We start from the raw sequence: 15,194 nt of genomic DNA on the forward strand, positions 1-15,194 counted from the left end.
ATGAGACACGGGAAATCGAGTGCTCTTAAATATTAACTGTTGATAATATTCGGTTGACCTTCGGACACCTAAAGTGTTGAAACGAAATCGTAACGATAACAATATCTAACGAGATATTTTTGAAAGTCAATGTTTAACCGTGAGAACCATGCGTAGAGTCGCTACCACATAATGTAAATAAGAACAAGGGGCAAAACACTTTTCATAGCTATAGTCGATTGTGCGATTCCGACTGTATCATGTATTTACGAATCACTATCGAATGGTAATGATACAGGTGTTCGAGAAAAGGTGAGTGCATCCTTCCCCACCCGTCACAAACACATGCAATGGCAAGTCAATTGTTTACCTAAAAAAAAACCGGTTACATTATGGTACATACATTATTTCTGTCACTGATGCGTCAAATTTTGAAAACAACTCATCTGAATGCTTAACGGAAGCATTGAACGTTGTAACCTTCATCAAAAACGTTTTTAACAAGAGTTGTATGACGCTTTTTGACATCTTCCTAGAACATGTTCCTCTAGCACGCGATGTCCCCTGGTAAAGAGTGTTAAGTGATTTTGGATCAACTGAAGCATATTCACAATCATCTAAATATTATTGTACATGTTGATTGGCCTATGAAGGGCAAGCGAAGCCCTGAATATGAAAGAATCTGTTCGTGTTAAGTATCGAATAACATGCTCACGATAGCCCAGGTATCCCTATTCAATGACGGTATAACCATTTGTCTTGGTGCACGTAAATATTTAACCATCAAATCCACACAAAACTGCATTCGTAAGCCTGCGGTATTGACTTCACGGGTTCGTGTGCCACTGTTAATACAATCAATTTTTTTTTAAATCAAAGTACACAGTTATCAAATTGATTTATGGAAGCAAAGCATATATGTCATTACCAAGTGGGCGACAACAATTCATTTATTTAAAGTCCGATCAAAGACAAAGATGATTCAAAGTTAGTTCATCTATCTTAGTGAGTGAGTTAGTATCGTTTTACGCCGCTTTTAGCACTATTCCAGCAATATCACGGCGGGGGACACCAGAAATGGGCTTCACACATTGTACCCATGTCGGGAATCGAACCCAGTTCTTCAGCGTGACGAGCGAACGCTTTAACCGCTAGGCTACCCGACCGCCCCTCATCTACCTTAAAAAAGCGAATTCACAAACAAAGTCGCACTTTTGATCGCAGGGGAAATCATGCCATGTTTTCTGGTCATTGATATACATGGCGACACAAGCCTCCCGTACCGGATTGAGAAAAGTGTTTCCGTCTGGCTGTCTGTTTTCCCAATAGGTATAGTTGGGCAGTGTGTTGCTGCCTTCCCACACCCACTGAGTAGCCTTCTCCCGGTCATTCAGTCCTATCCAATGGCATTTTATATATTCCGCTGAAAGGTAAATACTCGCATTTACGACAATATTAGCTAGCTACCTATACTACTATATTAGCTAGGTACCATTAAACATTTACAACCAGATATGTACAATTAGTGAGGTGGCAAACATGGCCATAAATACATGAGAAATAATACTTAGTATTAGATGATCACGCTACAGCGTGAACATCAAAGTTACAAATACATTTTCAATAACTGAATCTGCTTTTGTGAGTGAGTGAGTGAGTGAGTGAGTGAGTGAGTGAGTGAGTGAGTTGTGTTTAACGCCGCTTTAACAGAATTATATCACAGCGATTTTGTGTGTATATATATGAGATTTATCGAAACGAATTCTCTAACAATGCTTTAGAAACATAAACACACCGGACTATGCCGGACATTGTCGGATAGTGGTCAGTAGGATGCGCTACTGTCGCTGGACAGTGACGGGGTTGGTTTTACGACCCGGTGACACAGCATTATTAACATCTTAATAGCATTGTAATGTGACAGATTTGACCGTACAGTGCAAATGCTGCTTTTTTCGTTCAGTTAATGAATATTTTAAGATTAAAAGATGTGAAAGGCTTACCCCATATGAATTTCATGTAGAAGACTACGAAACCCATTTCTCCCTCCGACGTTATCTCCAGGAGATTCATCTGCTTATCATCACAGTAACTCTGTTGGAAATAACATATTTACAATTAATAACTGTGCTGATGATGAGCGAGTGCGTTGGTTTTAACGCCGCTTTGAACAGAATCCCAGCGTTTCAGCTTGATGAGAGAGAGAGGAAGGGAGCTAGAGAGAGAAGGAGAGAGAGGATGCGAGGGAGGGGAGAGAAAGGGAGAGAGAAAAAGAGAGGGAGAGAGAGAAGAGAGGGGTTGGAGTGGGGCGAGAACGAGATAAAAGAGAGATAAAGACTGAGAGAGGTAGGGAGAGAAGGGATGGGAAGAGGTGGATGGAGGGGGGCGAGAGCGAGCGAAAGAGAGAGAGGGAGGGAGAGAGAGGGAGGGAATGCGAGGGAGAGAGAGGGCGAAGAGAGAGAGTAAGAGAGGCGAAAGAAAGTGTGTGAGAGGGGGCAGCGAATAGACAGAAGGGTGGAGAGAGAAGGGATGGGAAGAGAAGGGAGGAGGGGGTGGGAACGAGAGAAAGAGAGAGATACAGAGGAGGGAGTGGGAGGGAGAGAGAGGGGGAAAGCGAGAGAGAGGGGAAGAGAGAGTGAGAGCGGGAGGGGGGGGCGAAATAGAGAGGAGGGTAGAAGGGAGGGAGCGAGAGAGAGAAGGAGAGAAGGTGTGAGAGGGATGTAGGAAGAGAGAGAGAGAGAGAGAGAGAGAGAGAGAGAGAGAGAGAGAGAGAGAGAGAGAGAGAGATTCACTCACCTTGGCAGATTCCCATGTTGTGCCCGAGTGAACGTACAAATAACAAGATCCGTTGAATGACATTCCTCCATATTCACAGTCACCTATAAGGTTCATTCGAATACTGTTACTTACATGCACATTTCAATTCTTCTATTAGGTTAATGCTGTAGGTTTACGTACGTTCACTTATATCTACACATGTGCACACGCTTATAGAGATACATGTAATAGTCGACATGAACCCTCACAGGTGCCTACATACCTACAGTGTGGTACACAATGCTCATATGTTTTACGATCTCACTATAGGTAGCAGTTCAAGCGCTATATCCGCAATTCCATAACAAGATTACAAAAATCAGAGCATCCATAACGTTATTAAACATATTAAGTGATCTCAATTAAGTCATTAACAAATATGGGACGGCATACTGACCTCAGAGTTGTTAAGCATTATGTGTCACATCGCAGTTACCAGTTTAAGTGAGTGAGTGAGTGATTGGGTTTAATGCCGCTTTTAACAGTATTCCAGTTATATCACGGCGTGTCAGCTTAATGTGGGAGGAAAGCCCGAAGTGAGGCAAGTCTCAGACATTTACCACTTCGGTGAAACCCACGAGCACGGGTATGGTGCTGTCAAACCTAGAAACATAATCGGGGCGAACCGGGATTCGAACCCACAATCAGAGGTTTCTGCACACCCGTGCCCCCTACCAGTTTATAAACATTTAGGTAAATGTCTGTTTTTGGCCACCTTCACTGTTAGACATTATCAGATTAGTCAAGCCTGATGTTTCCGATCCCTACATGATTTAGGATAATAAATATGAATTTGCTTACCTTTTAAACTATAATTTCCATTTTGTGATTCAGCAGTGAATTTGCGTTTAGTCCACCTGTAATTGATAATTACATTAAATCGCAGCTGCACGACTCTGACAATGATACTACTACTACTACTACTACTACTACTAATTATTATTATAATGATAATAATAATAATAATAATAATAATAATAATAATTATAAAGCGACAAAACCATTTCCAGATTCAATAGAAATCTCTGCATAAAGCAGAGTCGATTGATCCCTCTCAAATATCAGGGTTTCGTAAAAAGGGGGACGTGTCCAGCCCCACCAAAAACCAACAGACTAAGGAACATGGTCGGGATGCAGCAGGGATTCGAACCGACATGCAGTGAATCATTGCACAGCTAAGGGGCGCAATCTCATGCAGCGTCTCTGTTTTCGCAAAAAAACTACATGTATATTGAAACAGGACATCGATACCTGGTTTCACAAACGTATTCAAACTTCTGACTGGCGTTGATAGCCTCCCACGAGAAAGTAGCCATGTTGTAGGCTATACCATACTCCGAAGCACTGTCGATGTCCGGAGGATGTCCGGGTGACCAGTTCTTGTACTCAATGATCTCTTTGACATTGTCCTCTTTCCTCCATATCCAAATCCCATCACCCCCATAAACACCTGCAGTCCAAATATGATTCCGTGCTGGACAATAAATAAAAATAGAACATTTTCATACGGCTGGATGCATTTAGATTTATCATGTACAAATAAAACATGGTATTTATACAACAGATGCAATTTGATTGGTTGACAAACACTATGAATTGGATTTGATTCCGGAAACCTTTGGGACATTTCACTGAGCATGAATAATCACAAATTTGAAACCAAATCCTCGTGGCAAAAATATTTTACTTGTTGTTACGCTGCCTGGCACTCGGCATTAAGGGGGTAAAACAATGATTGTTCGGATCGAAGTCAGGATACTGAGTCTGAGTGGGGTATTCATGTTAAACTGCGGCATGGTATCAGTGGACTAGGCATTAGTCCGGACTAGTACAAGCCCCCACCACAACCCCACCACCCCCATCCCCACCACCACACACACACGTGCATCCACATCGCTTTATAAGTGCAATAATTTTAAACGCGACGTCAAACCTGAGCTCACACTTTTTGACAAATTATCAGGACGATTCCTTTTTTGTCCATTACATTCCAATGTCAAGGTCATTCCAGCGTAACGTCATATCATTCCAGAGTCAGGAGAGCTCTTATTAATTATAACTTTTCTATTCCACAATGTCAGTCGGTTCCGGAAAGTAATACTCAGTAACACTCAAATCTCCTAACTGACACTCTGCTGACCATGGTATATTTATTGAAGACTTGTTACTCACATTTGTCCTTCAGAAACCTGGCAAGGAACTTGGACTTTTTCTCCGTTGAATCAGTCAAAAGCGTCATTGTAATACCCATGCATGATTCCTGAAATTTCATTTAGAGATAGAGATAAGTATTAGCGACTTTCATCAATAACATTTAACGACTATTTTATGTATTAATAAATCAATGCTCAGTAATTGTGTGAGTGGCGGGTAGAAAAAGGACACGATTGCCCAGTTCGCGAACTCCAGGTGTCATAAACCCATGCTTGCCGTAAAAGGTGACTATGCTTGTCGTAAAAGGCGACTGACGGGATCGGGTGGTCAGGCTCGCTGACTTGGTTAATGCATGTCATCGATCCCAATTGCGTGGATCGATGCTCATGATATTAATCACTGGATTGTCTGGTCCAGACTCGATTATTTACAGACCGCCGTCATATAGCTGGAATATTGCTGAGTGCGGCGTTATACAACAAACCAACCAACAACCAGGTGTCATAACCAATTTCCAGTGATCCATTCATATAATATAGTTTTCCCGTTTATGTCCTATGACATTTGGATCGGGTGATATTCGAGGATGGTTATTCTCTGGCCTTGACGTTTTGATGTTACATTATGCGATGTTTACTCTTCATCTGGCATGTTTCGTATTTCTTTTTTGTTATTTTCACGGGAAGCAAGATTTATTCAACATTTACACATTGAAACCCCGTTAATCTATAGCTAGTCAGGCGAATGGACGTTATTTCACGTACTGTGATGACCGCGTCCGTGGTCTAACGGATGGCTGCCCGAAGAGCGGAGGGTCGGTGGTTCGACCGCGTCATTCCACAAGAATGACAACCAAACGAAATTTCCGCATGTCCTTTGGCAATAAGTTAGAATATCGTGTTCTTTCATTAACATCGTTAATGCAGGTCGCTGTGCTAAGATTGGGCTTGACTAGCGTTATCCCCTCACATAAGCTCGTGTTGTGGGTTTTCGGACGCGTAAGACACATTCGTAGTTTTCTCACTATATCACATGAACAACGGTTAAACATCTCACTCACTTATACAAGACAATTTTATCTTAAAAACAGGCCATCATTCGAGTATTAACATTGTCTGTGTGACACAACACCCCTTGTTATTGCGAGGGTAATCGCGATAAACATGGCCGTCCGAGAACGTTGATGTCCGAAAACATATAATCCGACGATATAGCACGCCATCGACCGGTATGTTTATAATAAATAATAATAATAATAATAATAATAATAATTGATTTGTAAAACGCCTGTGACAAAGTTAAAATGTAATGTCTATGTACATATGCCAACAATCAGGAGATCTATTGAAAAGCTGAAGTGAAGAAGTGGGTTTTGAGGAGAGACTTAAACGTTTCCTTAGAAGCAGAGTTTCTCAGATTCAAAGGCAAAGAGTTCCATAACTGTGGACTGCAAAAGGAGAAGGCACGGTCAGAACACGGTAGAGTTCCACCAGAGGATCGGAGAACACGCTCTGGAGAGTACACGGATATAAGATCTTTGAGATAGTCTGGATAGTCGCTATGGTAAATTTTTAGACTTAAATGCGAATACGGGTGGGCCAGGAAGCTAAGGCTCCGCAAATTGCAGAGTAAACTTCCGTGCCAAAAACATGTGATTGTGCGTTCCAATCCCAATTCGACCTGACAATGTTTCTAGGTTTGGCAGCACTGCACCGTTTTCGTGAGTTTCCCCAAAGTGGTAAACGTCTGAGATTATATTTGGATTTCTTCCCACATAAAGTTGACACGCCGCAATATAAATGGAATACTGTTAAAAAGCGGTGTTAAACCCAACTCACTCACTCACGCTTTAATTAGTCATTGTAACTTTGAAGTGATTCGTGGGTGTAGTTTTCTTTGAACACGTCACTGTCATGTATATGTTTATATCTAAAAGATACGAGTACTATTGGCTCTATGGTTTTGACGTTTACTTACCGTCGCAGTTTTTAGATCTTCAGATTTAAAGACAAACACGTGGCATGTACCCTGAAAGTATGTTCCACCAAACTTACACTGCTCTGAAATAAATTGCAGGCATTAGATATATATCTATATTTAGGTCCATCCATAGTACGACCCGGAATATGTAGAAGGCGTCATGGAAAATGATAAATACAAAATTCTTTGGAATAGGCCCATTTACAGCCTCAGGCATATCCAGGCCAAGAAACCTGATCTTGTCCTTTTTTATAAATCCAATGAAATCATTTGTATCATTATATTTTCTGTCCCTTTCGACACTAATGTGATTGGCAAGATTCAGGAAAAACATGGCAAATATGCAGCCCTCGGCTTTCGAAATGTCACGCTTGCATCCCAAGTACCAAATTGTCCGACTCCCCATTGTTCTCGGTCCCTTAGGTTTGGTACCTCCCAATCTGTTGACTGACATCGGGGGAGTACCCGGGTTTGCTACCAGGAATACAGCCCTTCTGACAATCTAGGTAATGCAGAAGGCTGCAGTGTTGGAGGGTCTTCACATTCTCCTAAACGTTCTGGTTGGGTTTGACTAGGCAGCGCTTCCTGGGAGAAGTCCCATTCGCTGTCTGGGCTGCGTGTAGAGGGAACAAGGGCCCTGAGCTGATAATGAGCCTAACCAACCTGACTGTGCCAGGATCACCCAAACGCTCTTTGCTGCATTTTTTATTTTAATCTGTAAATAATATTATAAATCATTTCCCCAAAAATTATATTTACCTATCCACTTGTATGAACCACATTTTATTTTGAAATGAAGACTATATCCAATGCATAAACTTACTCAAGGACTTCGTTTCCTGATAATGGACAGTTGTACGTCTTGTGGCAGCTGCATGTACGTCCTTGTTGGCGCAGGAGGCAAACTCATGACGCTTAAAACCTGGGTCAGGAATCCCTGTAAACGAGGTGACACCACCGTGAAACTATGTTAAACAAAGTACAGTAAACTACGTTTTTAACGAACACGCTTATAACGAACTGACAGATATAACGAACCTTTTTTCCCCGACAATTTCCTGTATATATACTGTAAACATGCGTATTACGAACTACGGTTATAACGAACTAGAATGAGAGCTCCCTTTCAGTTCGTTATATCCGTAGTTTACTTACTTAACATTCCTCTCTCTTTTCTGAAATGGCACCTAGGCTACCTATCGCAAATCTTTAAAAACGGAACTGACAGTTCTTCTTGATAAAGTCATCATCTAGGTAACACATGGACGAGATTACTAAAATCTTTCCGATAATAACACTGATCGCATTCTAAATCTTAATATATTTTGCACACAGATTGTATGAAATTATGTTACAGTTGTTGTGTCTATACAAATAAACACAAATGACTGCATCACTCACTCACTCTACAAGGATAAAAAGAAACATACCTGGAACAAGCTGAAAGCATCGCTTGCCTCTACTGACAGGATTTTGTCCTGGGCGCGGTGTATCAAGAAGAGAACATCTCACTGTGTGATACAGAAACACGTCACACTTCGACAGCATTGAACACACGATAGCACAGTCCAGCAATGACTTGACCAAGAAGGTAACTAAGATCATGTTTCTCAGCTTGCCTTTGTTTACTTATGTTGAGTGGACTATGGCTTCGGTTTTCAAATCCTACAAATTGTCACATGCGTATTGCAACAAGTCACAACTATGGTAAATGAAGTAGCTCATGCAGCTTTGGATTTGATGAGAGCTTTGTTAAAGGGGATCTCTTTGCAAAACTAAACCACTTCCATTGATAAAACCACGTGTCTTTTATTCCAGTTGTCGGGACCAGTTTGCAAATAATAATTTAATTATTCATGAGATTAGTCGTGCCTGAGTTTATTTACATTCCCGAATTAAAAAATTGATAGTATGTACATTTAATACATTTCATTTATCATATCCAAAATTGCGAGGGCTCCTTTAATACGTGTAACCCGTTAACGATTTAACTTGAACTCTTCCAATTTGTAGAGGATGATTGTTAACGGTGCATTTAATATCAGGTGTAAACTACTTGAAAATATTTCTGGTCTATTTCTTAATTTAATCACTCATATTTTGACATAATAAGAGGAAGACGGATGATGTCAAGCTCTCGCCAACGACGACTGGATGATTTTGAAAGTCGTTATGGGATGAAATGGTTGTCTAAATCCCCCAATTGATGACTAATTAAACCCGTTTTGCATTTTAGTTTTAGTTTAAGTGTAGAACATGTACAAAGATGTAATGGCTTTATGTCATCATTAACATTGTCACTGCTTTTAAGGACCATTATCTGAATAAATTATTGTCAGCCTTAATCTATCATAGTGACTTCATACATTGACAGTTAATCGCTAATAATAAATAATGTATGTCAACAGGACCGACATCGGGCTTTGGACATTAATGAAATTGTTTGCAAGTTCCTCAGAATGTAATATGTAACATAACTGAACACGAATCGCAAGAACGCAAATGATCCCAGAGCACCGTCGGAAGTATGTACAGTGATAAAACGACAAACGCTCTGTTAAACCATATTTCACCTCTCTTCTCCTCAAATCATCGAGGAGCGGCCGTGTAACCTAGTGGTTAAAGCGTTCGCTCGTCACGCCGAGGACCCGGGTTCGATTCCCCATATGGGTACAATGTGTGAAGCCCATTTCTGGTGTCCCCCGCCGTTATATTGCTGGAATATTGCTAAAAGTGGCGTAAACCCATACTCACTCAAATCATCGATCCAACTGGTTTAAAATTACTGTCAGTTAGTTTGCTTTTGCAGTACAAGTTTTCTCATCTGAATGGCTCTCACAGATGTCGAATGTTTGTATACATTTATTAGTACTTTTAGGAAAGATGTAAAGATATGGACCTTCACCAAACGACTAGAGATATAAGGATATGCTAAGAAACCTCTACAATATAAATGTTCAACGGTAAAGTATGCCTTTCCTTATTGCATCGGAGACGAATATCATAAAGCCCTTACATGGCCTCTATACATTAGTCAAAGGGATGTTCTCCAGATGAGTTGGTGAGTCGACGAAAATTTTTGTTCGTATTTTCGGATAACCTGGTCCTACAGGTTTCAGTAACCTTGCATCTTAACTGCGGCAAGTGGTGGACAGAAGTATGCTCTTCTCAAGACAGTAGGATGGTGGGTGTAAAATAAAAGCTGATTAATATGTCAAAAACGTTGAGCAAGACGATGACGTTTTAGATGATTCTACTTTGTACAATGTAGTTTTAGGAAGTGTCCAGATTGGGTCTTTCGAGATAGACGGGATGAGAAATAAGGAAACACATTTTGCTAGTTTGTTTGTCCTTGGCATTGTCTATATCAGGCCTCGAAACTTAACTGGACAGCATACTGGAGTACCTAGTTGAAGGACAGATTGAAACCTCTACTTCCACTTGCATATCGTTGTGATGTATACGATCATCATTACTTTCAGATTCAAACACCACATTTAGAGATTCTATATAAATAGAGTGACCAATTTATTGACTACCACTTCCATCTCCACATTAACCTTGGAAACACATAACGACCGCGTCATCAGCTGTTTGGTATCTTGCTCACCTGGTTAACGAACGTGGGTCATTTACAGTATAAGTCGATATACATTTGACAGGGTTACCCCACTGCCAGTGCGGACGATCATAACTCATATATCAGGCCAATATTTATACACGTAATTGTGAATTTAATAACATTTAAATGTGAAATTAATCATGTATATTTTTCTTCTCTATCTTATTTGTTCTTTTGACTCTGCACCATACTTTCTGCAGGATCGGGGCATGGGTGGCCTGAGGCGCGCAAGTCGCTGTGAAGAGTTGCGCCCCTTGCGCACGCCAGAAACCTATGATTGTGGTCACCCCGACTATGTTTCTAGGTCTGTCAGCACATTACCCGTGCTCATGGTTTTACCAAAGTGGTGACCTGCATCGCTGCAGGCTTTACTCCCATATCTAGATGACAAGCCGTGATACAACTGGAATACTGTTACACACATTTCATTCACTCACTCATTCACTTACCCAGTCTGAAAGATGACGTACTTTCCATATTTATCCATCCTTTGATCTTTGACTATCCGTGGTCTCAGTGAGAAAATTCCCAGATATTATAGGTATCTACAATACAAAGATTGTAAGTCCTTACAATTTGCCTTGCATTAACAACATACACTATTTGTTTTCCATGTACTCAACTTTTCATTCTCCTCATGCGTACATCTGATCCAAATCACTTAATGTCCTGGTAAGCATGCTGAAATTGGGACCTATTATGCCTCGAGACACCATGACCACAAGCCCTCGTTATAACGTTTCTCTTGAAGTTGGAATGATGTAAATAGGACTCTAAATAGGACTCTCATCTCACATCTCTACATCTTTCATAACCAGTGTGTAAAGAGTTGTCTCGTAGCCCTAAACATCTATGGTGGATTCCTCACCTTGGTGAAGCTGATTTGTGGTGTCCATCAACGTGATATGGCCCTTGTGATGCTAAAACGCGTAAAACCATACTCATGTCCAAACTATTGTTTGTGAAGCATAGTGAGTGAGTATGGGTTTACGCCGCTTTTAGCATTATTCCAGCAATATCACGGCGGGGGGACACCAGAAATGGGCTTCACACATTGTACCCATGTCGGGAATCGAACCCGGGTCTTCGGCGTGACGAACGAACGCTTTAACCACTAGGCTACCCGACCGCCCCTGTGAAGCGTAGCGTGAGGGAGGGGGGACTTTAAACAATATTTTAGTTGAACCTTTGCATGTCAACTTGATGTTTACCACTTTGGGGAAACCCACGAGCACGGTCATGGTGCTGACGAACCACAATCAGAGGGAATCTGTGATTTGAACCCACAATCACAGGATCATGGCAAGCCTTACGGAGCCTTACAAAGACAACAGGGCACCAACCCTTGACCATTCAGTTTACTTATATAATCATATATTCCTTAATCTGTTAATCTGTTTGTTTGTTCACTGTCTTCACGCAGCGCACGGGTCTGTACCATCCAAACCAGTGATTGATATTATGAACAGCATGACACTCCGACTGGACACAACTATTAAGCCATCTCGTGTGACAGGCATAGGTTGGGCACAAATTCTAAAAAGGAAACCCTAGGGGATCAATTATGTAAAAAGTATGTCACATGATATGCACAGACAAAGAAACAAGAAGGCAAGTAAAAGTGTTTATTTGCAAGCAGTTGTTATAAAAAATTAATTTTATTTTACAAATTGTACCAATATCAAATAAGAAGCAAGGTTTGTCAGTGTGAAAGCTGAATATTCCCAAAAGTTCGTGTCCACTTGATGATACATGGCGACATCACGCTCCCAATTTGAAACAAATAGCCATCACACGATCTCTAGTCGTTGTGCTGGTCCATCCTGCAAAAACATGCGAATGAGAAAGGTTAAAAAAAGTTAAAATGACAACCCTGTTAATCAGAACGGTATCGTTTCCTGGCCTGCCAGATTAAAAAATGTTCCTGGATAATAAATATACCGTTGTTCCAGAGTCGAACCTTTGCATAAATAACTGTTCCCCACGGGATCGCCTAGATCAATTTCAATTTCCAAACAAACGGTGTCCAGAGTAACAAGGATAGAAAGTAGACTCTTCTTACATTGATCGTCTGTCCGCCACGGTTTCGGGACTCGGGGGATGAGGACTTTTACTGTGTGCATTTTCAATTAGAACAGTTGCAGAACAGAAACCTTTGCTATGGAATATCGATGTCACTGGTTCGTATGTGATATCGATCCAGTTAACTGATGAACTGTTTCACAGACAAGGTGACATTATCATTAGAATAAGGTACACGCGCGCGCGTGCGTGCGTGCGTGCGTGCGTGCGTGCGTGCGTGTGTGCGTGCGTGCGTGTGTGTGTGTGTGTGTGTGTGTGTGTGTAGTACTCTTGAACCCAACGTTCGACCCCGTTGTACCTCAACCCACCCCCCTCGCTTATATGTCAATATTTTTCTCTTTGAATTTGACCGGAATAACCAGTTTCTGTCATTACGAATCATTTGAAGATTAAATACAAATGTTTGTATCACCCCGGATCGTACCGGGATTTCCGGACTAACGAGTGACCAAACGTCCCCATCCTGTGGAAACAACTCACATAAACTAACGGCCAAAATAACCATTACCATAGTTTAAAATCACCCTTGTTTAAACACGACAAAAGATGAAATAAAATATATCGAAAAGATAAAAATCTCAACAAAATCAACATTTAAAATGACACTCATACAGCATCTGATCTTGGCTTGACAGTTGCCCGAATTGAGGTGGGGCAGCAAATTCAAGCTTTCAACGTTATCGACAAAAGGTCACACACATTTATAATCTCTCAAGTTCAATGACACGTCACATTAATAGCGTGTGTGACCACACCCTACAAAACACGCAAATACTCGCCAGGGCACAGACAAAGTCAGTCGTCCAATGACGTCTAGTAGGATACGCGGCCAATCTTCTTGGGGGGGCCTGGATCAGTTCTTGTCAGTTGGCTGGAGGATGTGGTCGCTGTCATACACGACGATCAACGACATCGCAGAGGTGTTCTATGGGGGAAATGTCTGGGAGCTGATAAAGGACTCCATGTGACAGCTGTTGTAGAAATGGTAGAACATTCGGATGAAGAATGCCATCTATGTAACGCTGAGCTGTCAAATTTTGAACCGTGTTCTCTCCTGCATACAAATTCCTCCCTAAACCATAACACCACCTCCACCATACGGCACGACCTCTCGAAGGCAACATTCCGGCGTTTGTTCTCCCCTTCGGCGCTGAACTGCATTCATCACTGAAGACGACCCTCTGCCGGTCACGTCGTACAATTCGAGCCAATCTCAAACTCTGACGATGATGTTGAGCTGTCCACAACTGTCCTCTGTAAGGCTCTAATTTCTTGAGCCCTGAGTCGCCTGGCCACTGTCATCGTCGCTGATGGCGTCACTGTCATGAATCAATTCCGGAGATGCAAAGTACACAAGTGCAGGTCTTCTTCTTGGGCGTAGTTACTCTGGGTCTGCCTATTCCTGGCGTGTCTGAAGTCTTCCCGGGCTGTCTGGAACGTGTCATCAGGCTAGTTACAGCAATGCGATAACAACCAAAATGTCTAGCAATGTGGGCAAGGGTGGCTTCTGTATGACCATACAGGTTAGTTACAGCAACACGGGAGCAAACAAAAGTTTTAGCAATGTGGGCACGGGTGGCTCCCATATGTATCATACCCGAGACCATCTCGCGTTGTTCGGGTATCAGTCGTTTTTTTATCAGTGTGTGTGTCTGACATGCCGTCATTGTCATGTATATACCCTTATTGTATTGTAGTTTTGGCTGCCCAAGCAACTCCTGTTTTTTACTTTTTTATTTTTAAAGTGGTAAAGTTTCCTTTGGCCGTCTGTTTATGTTGCCCTTACATGTATCAAGTCTGACATACTAATTAGCAATTACACTGTGTGTACAATTGTGATAAATAAATATTAGGGTTAAATGTGATCGTGTGGTATGCCATGAGGACACAGGATGTTATAGCAGCGTCTTAGTTTCGGGGTTTATTGTGGGGCACATCATCACACCTTTGCTCACATATGAAGGCGCACTCTTTTGAGCAAACACCATCATGCCAACTGTTATCTGAAACCATGAGAAGGTAGACACAGTCGGGGTCTGAACTGTAGAAGTGTGCCTTCCCTGACGGCTGACTCTTGTTCCAGTGAGTGCAATCAACTGGCTTGCCACTGCTTTCCCACAACCAGCGACCTTCTACCTGAATTTCTGAGAGGCCAATCCAAAGACAGGTGTCTTTTTCGGCTGAAAATGAATCACGACACATTAATAACCATTGATTATAAATTTCAATCACGCCCTCTAATTAAATATTCTTCAAATTTTGTGCTGATATTTTATTAATATCTTATTCTTTGGTAAATTGCACTACAGCTTAGACAATTACACACTGTTACAGAATGTCTCTGTTATACACGTCAGTAAACAGCTCAATCAAGGCACATGATCACGTTAAATGACTATGTGGCTATTCCGTTACACTATCTGGCCTTTCGACACTAACACCGTGATACGAAACTGTGGACCCGGGTTATAATCAGTCCCAAGCATTCTGTTTCTCCATAGGTATCTGCCGCCTTTGTACACTGATACCGTGTAACATGTTGTACGAAACTGTGGACCCG

The sequence above is a fragment of the Haliotis cracherodii genome, unplaced genomic scaffold (genome assembly GCF_022045235.1).
Source record: "Haliotis cracherodii isolate W230 unplaced genomic scaffold, xgHalCrac1.p SCAF_4, whole genome shotgun sequence".
Classification (NCBI taxonomy): Eukaryota; Metazoa; Mollusca; class Gastropoda; order Lepetellida; family Haliotidae; genus Haliotis; species Haliotis cracherodii.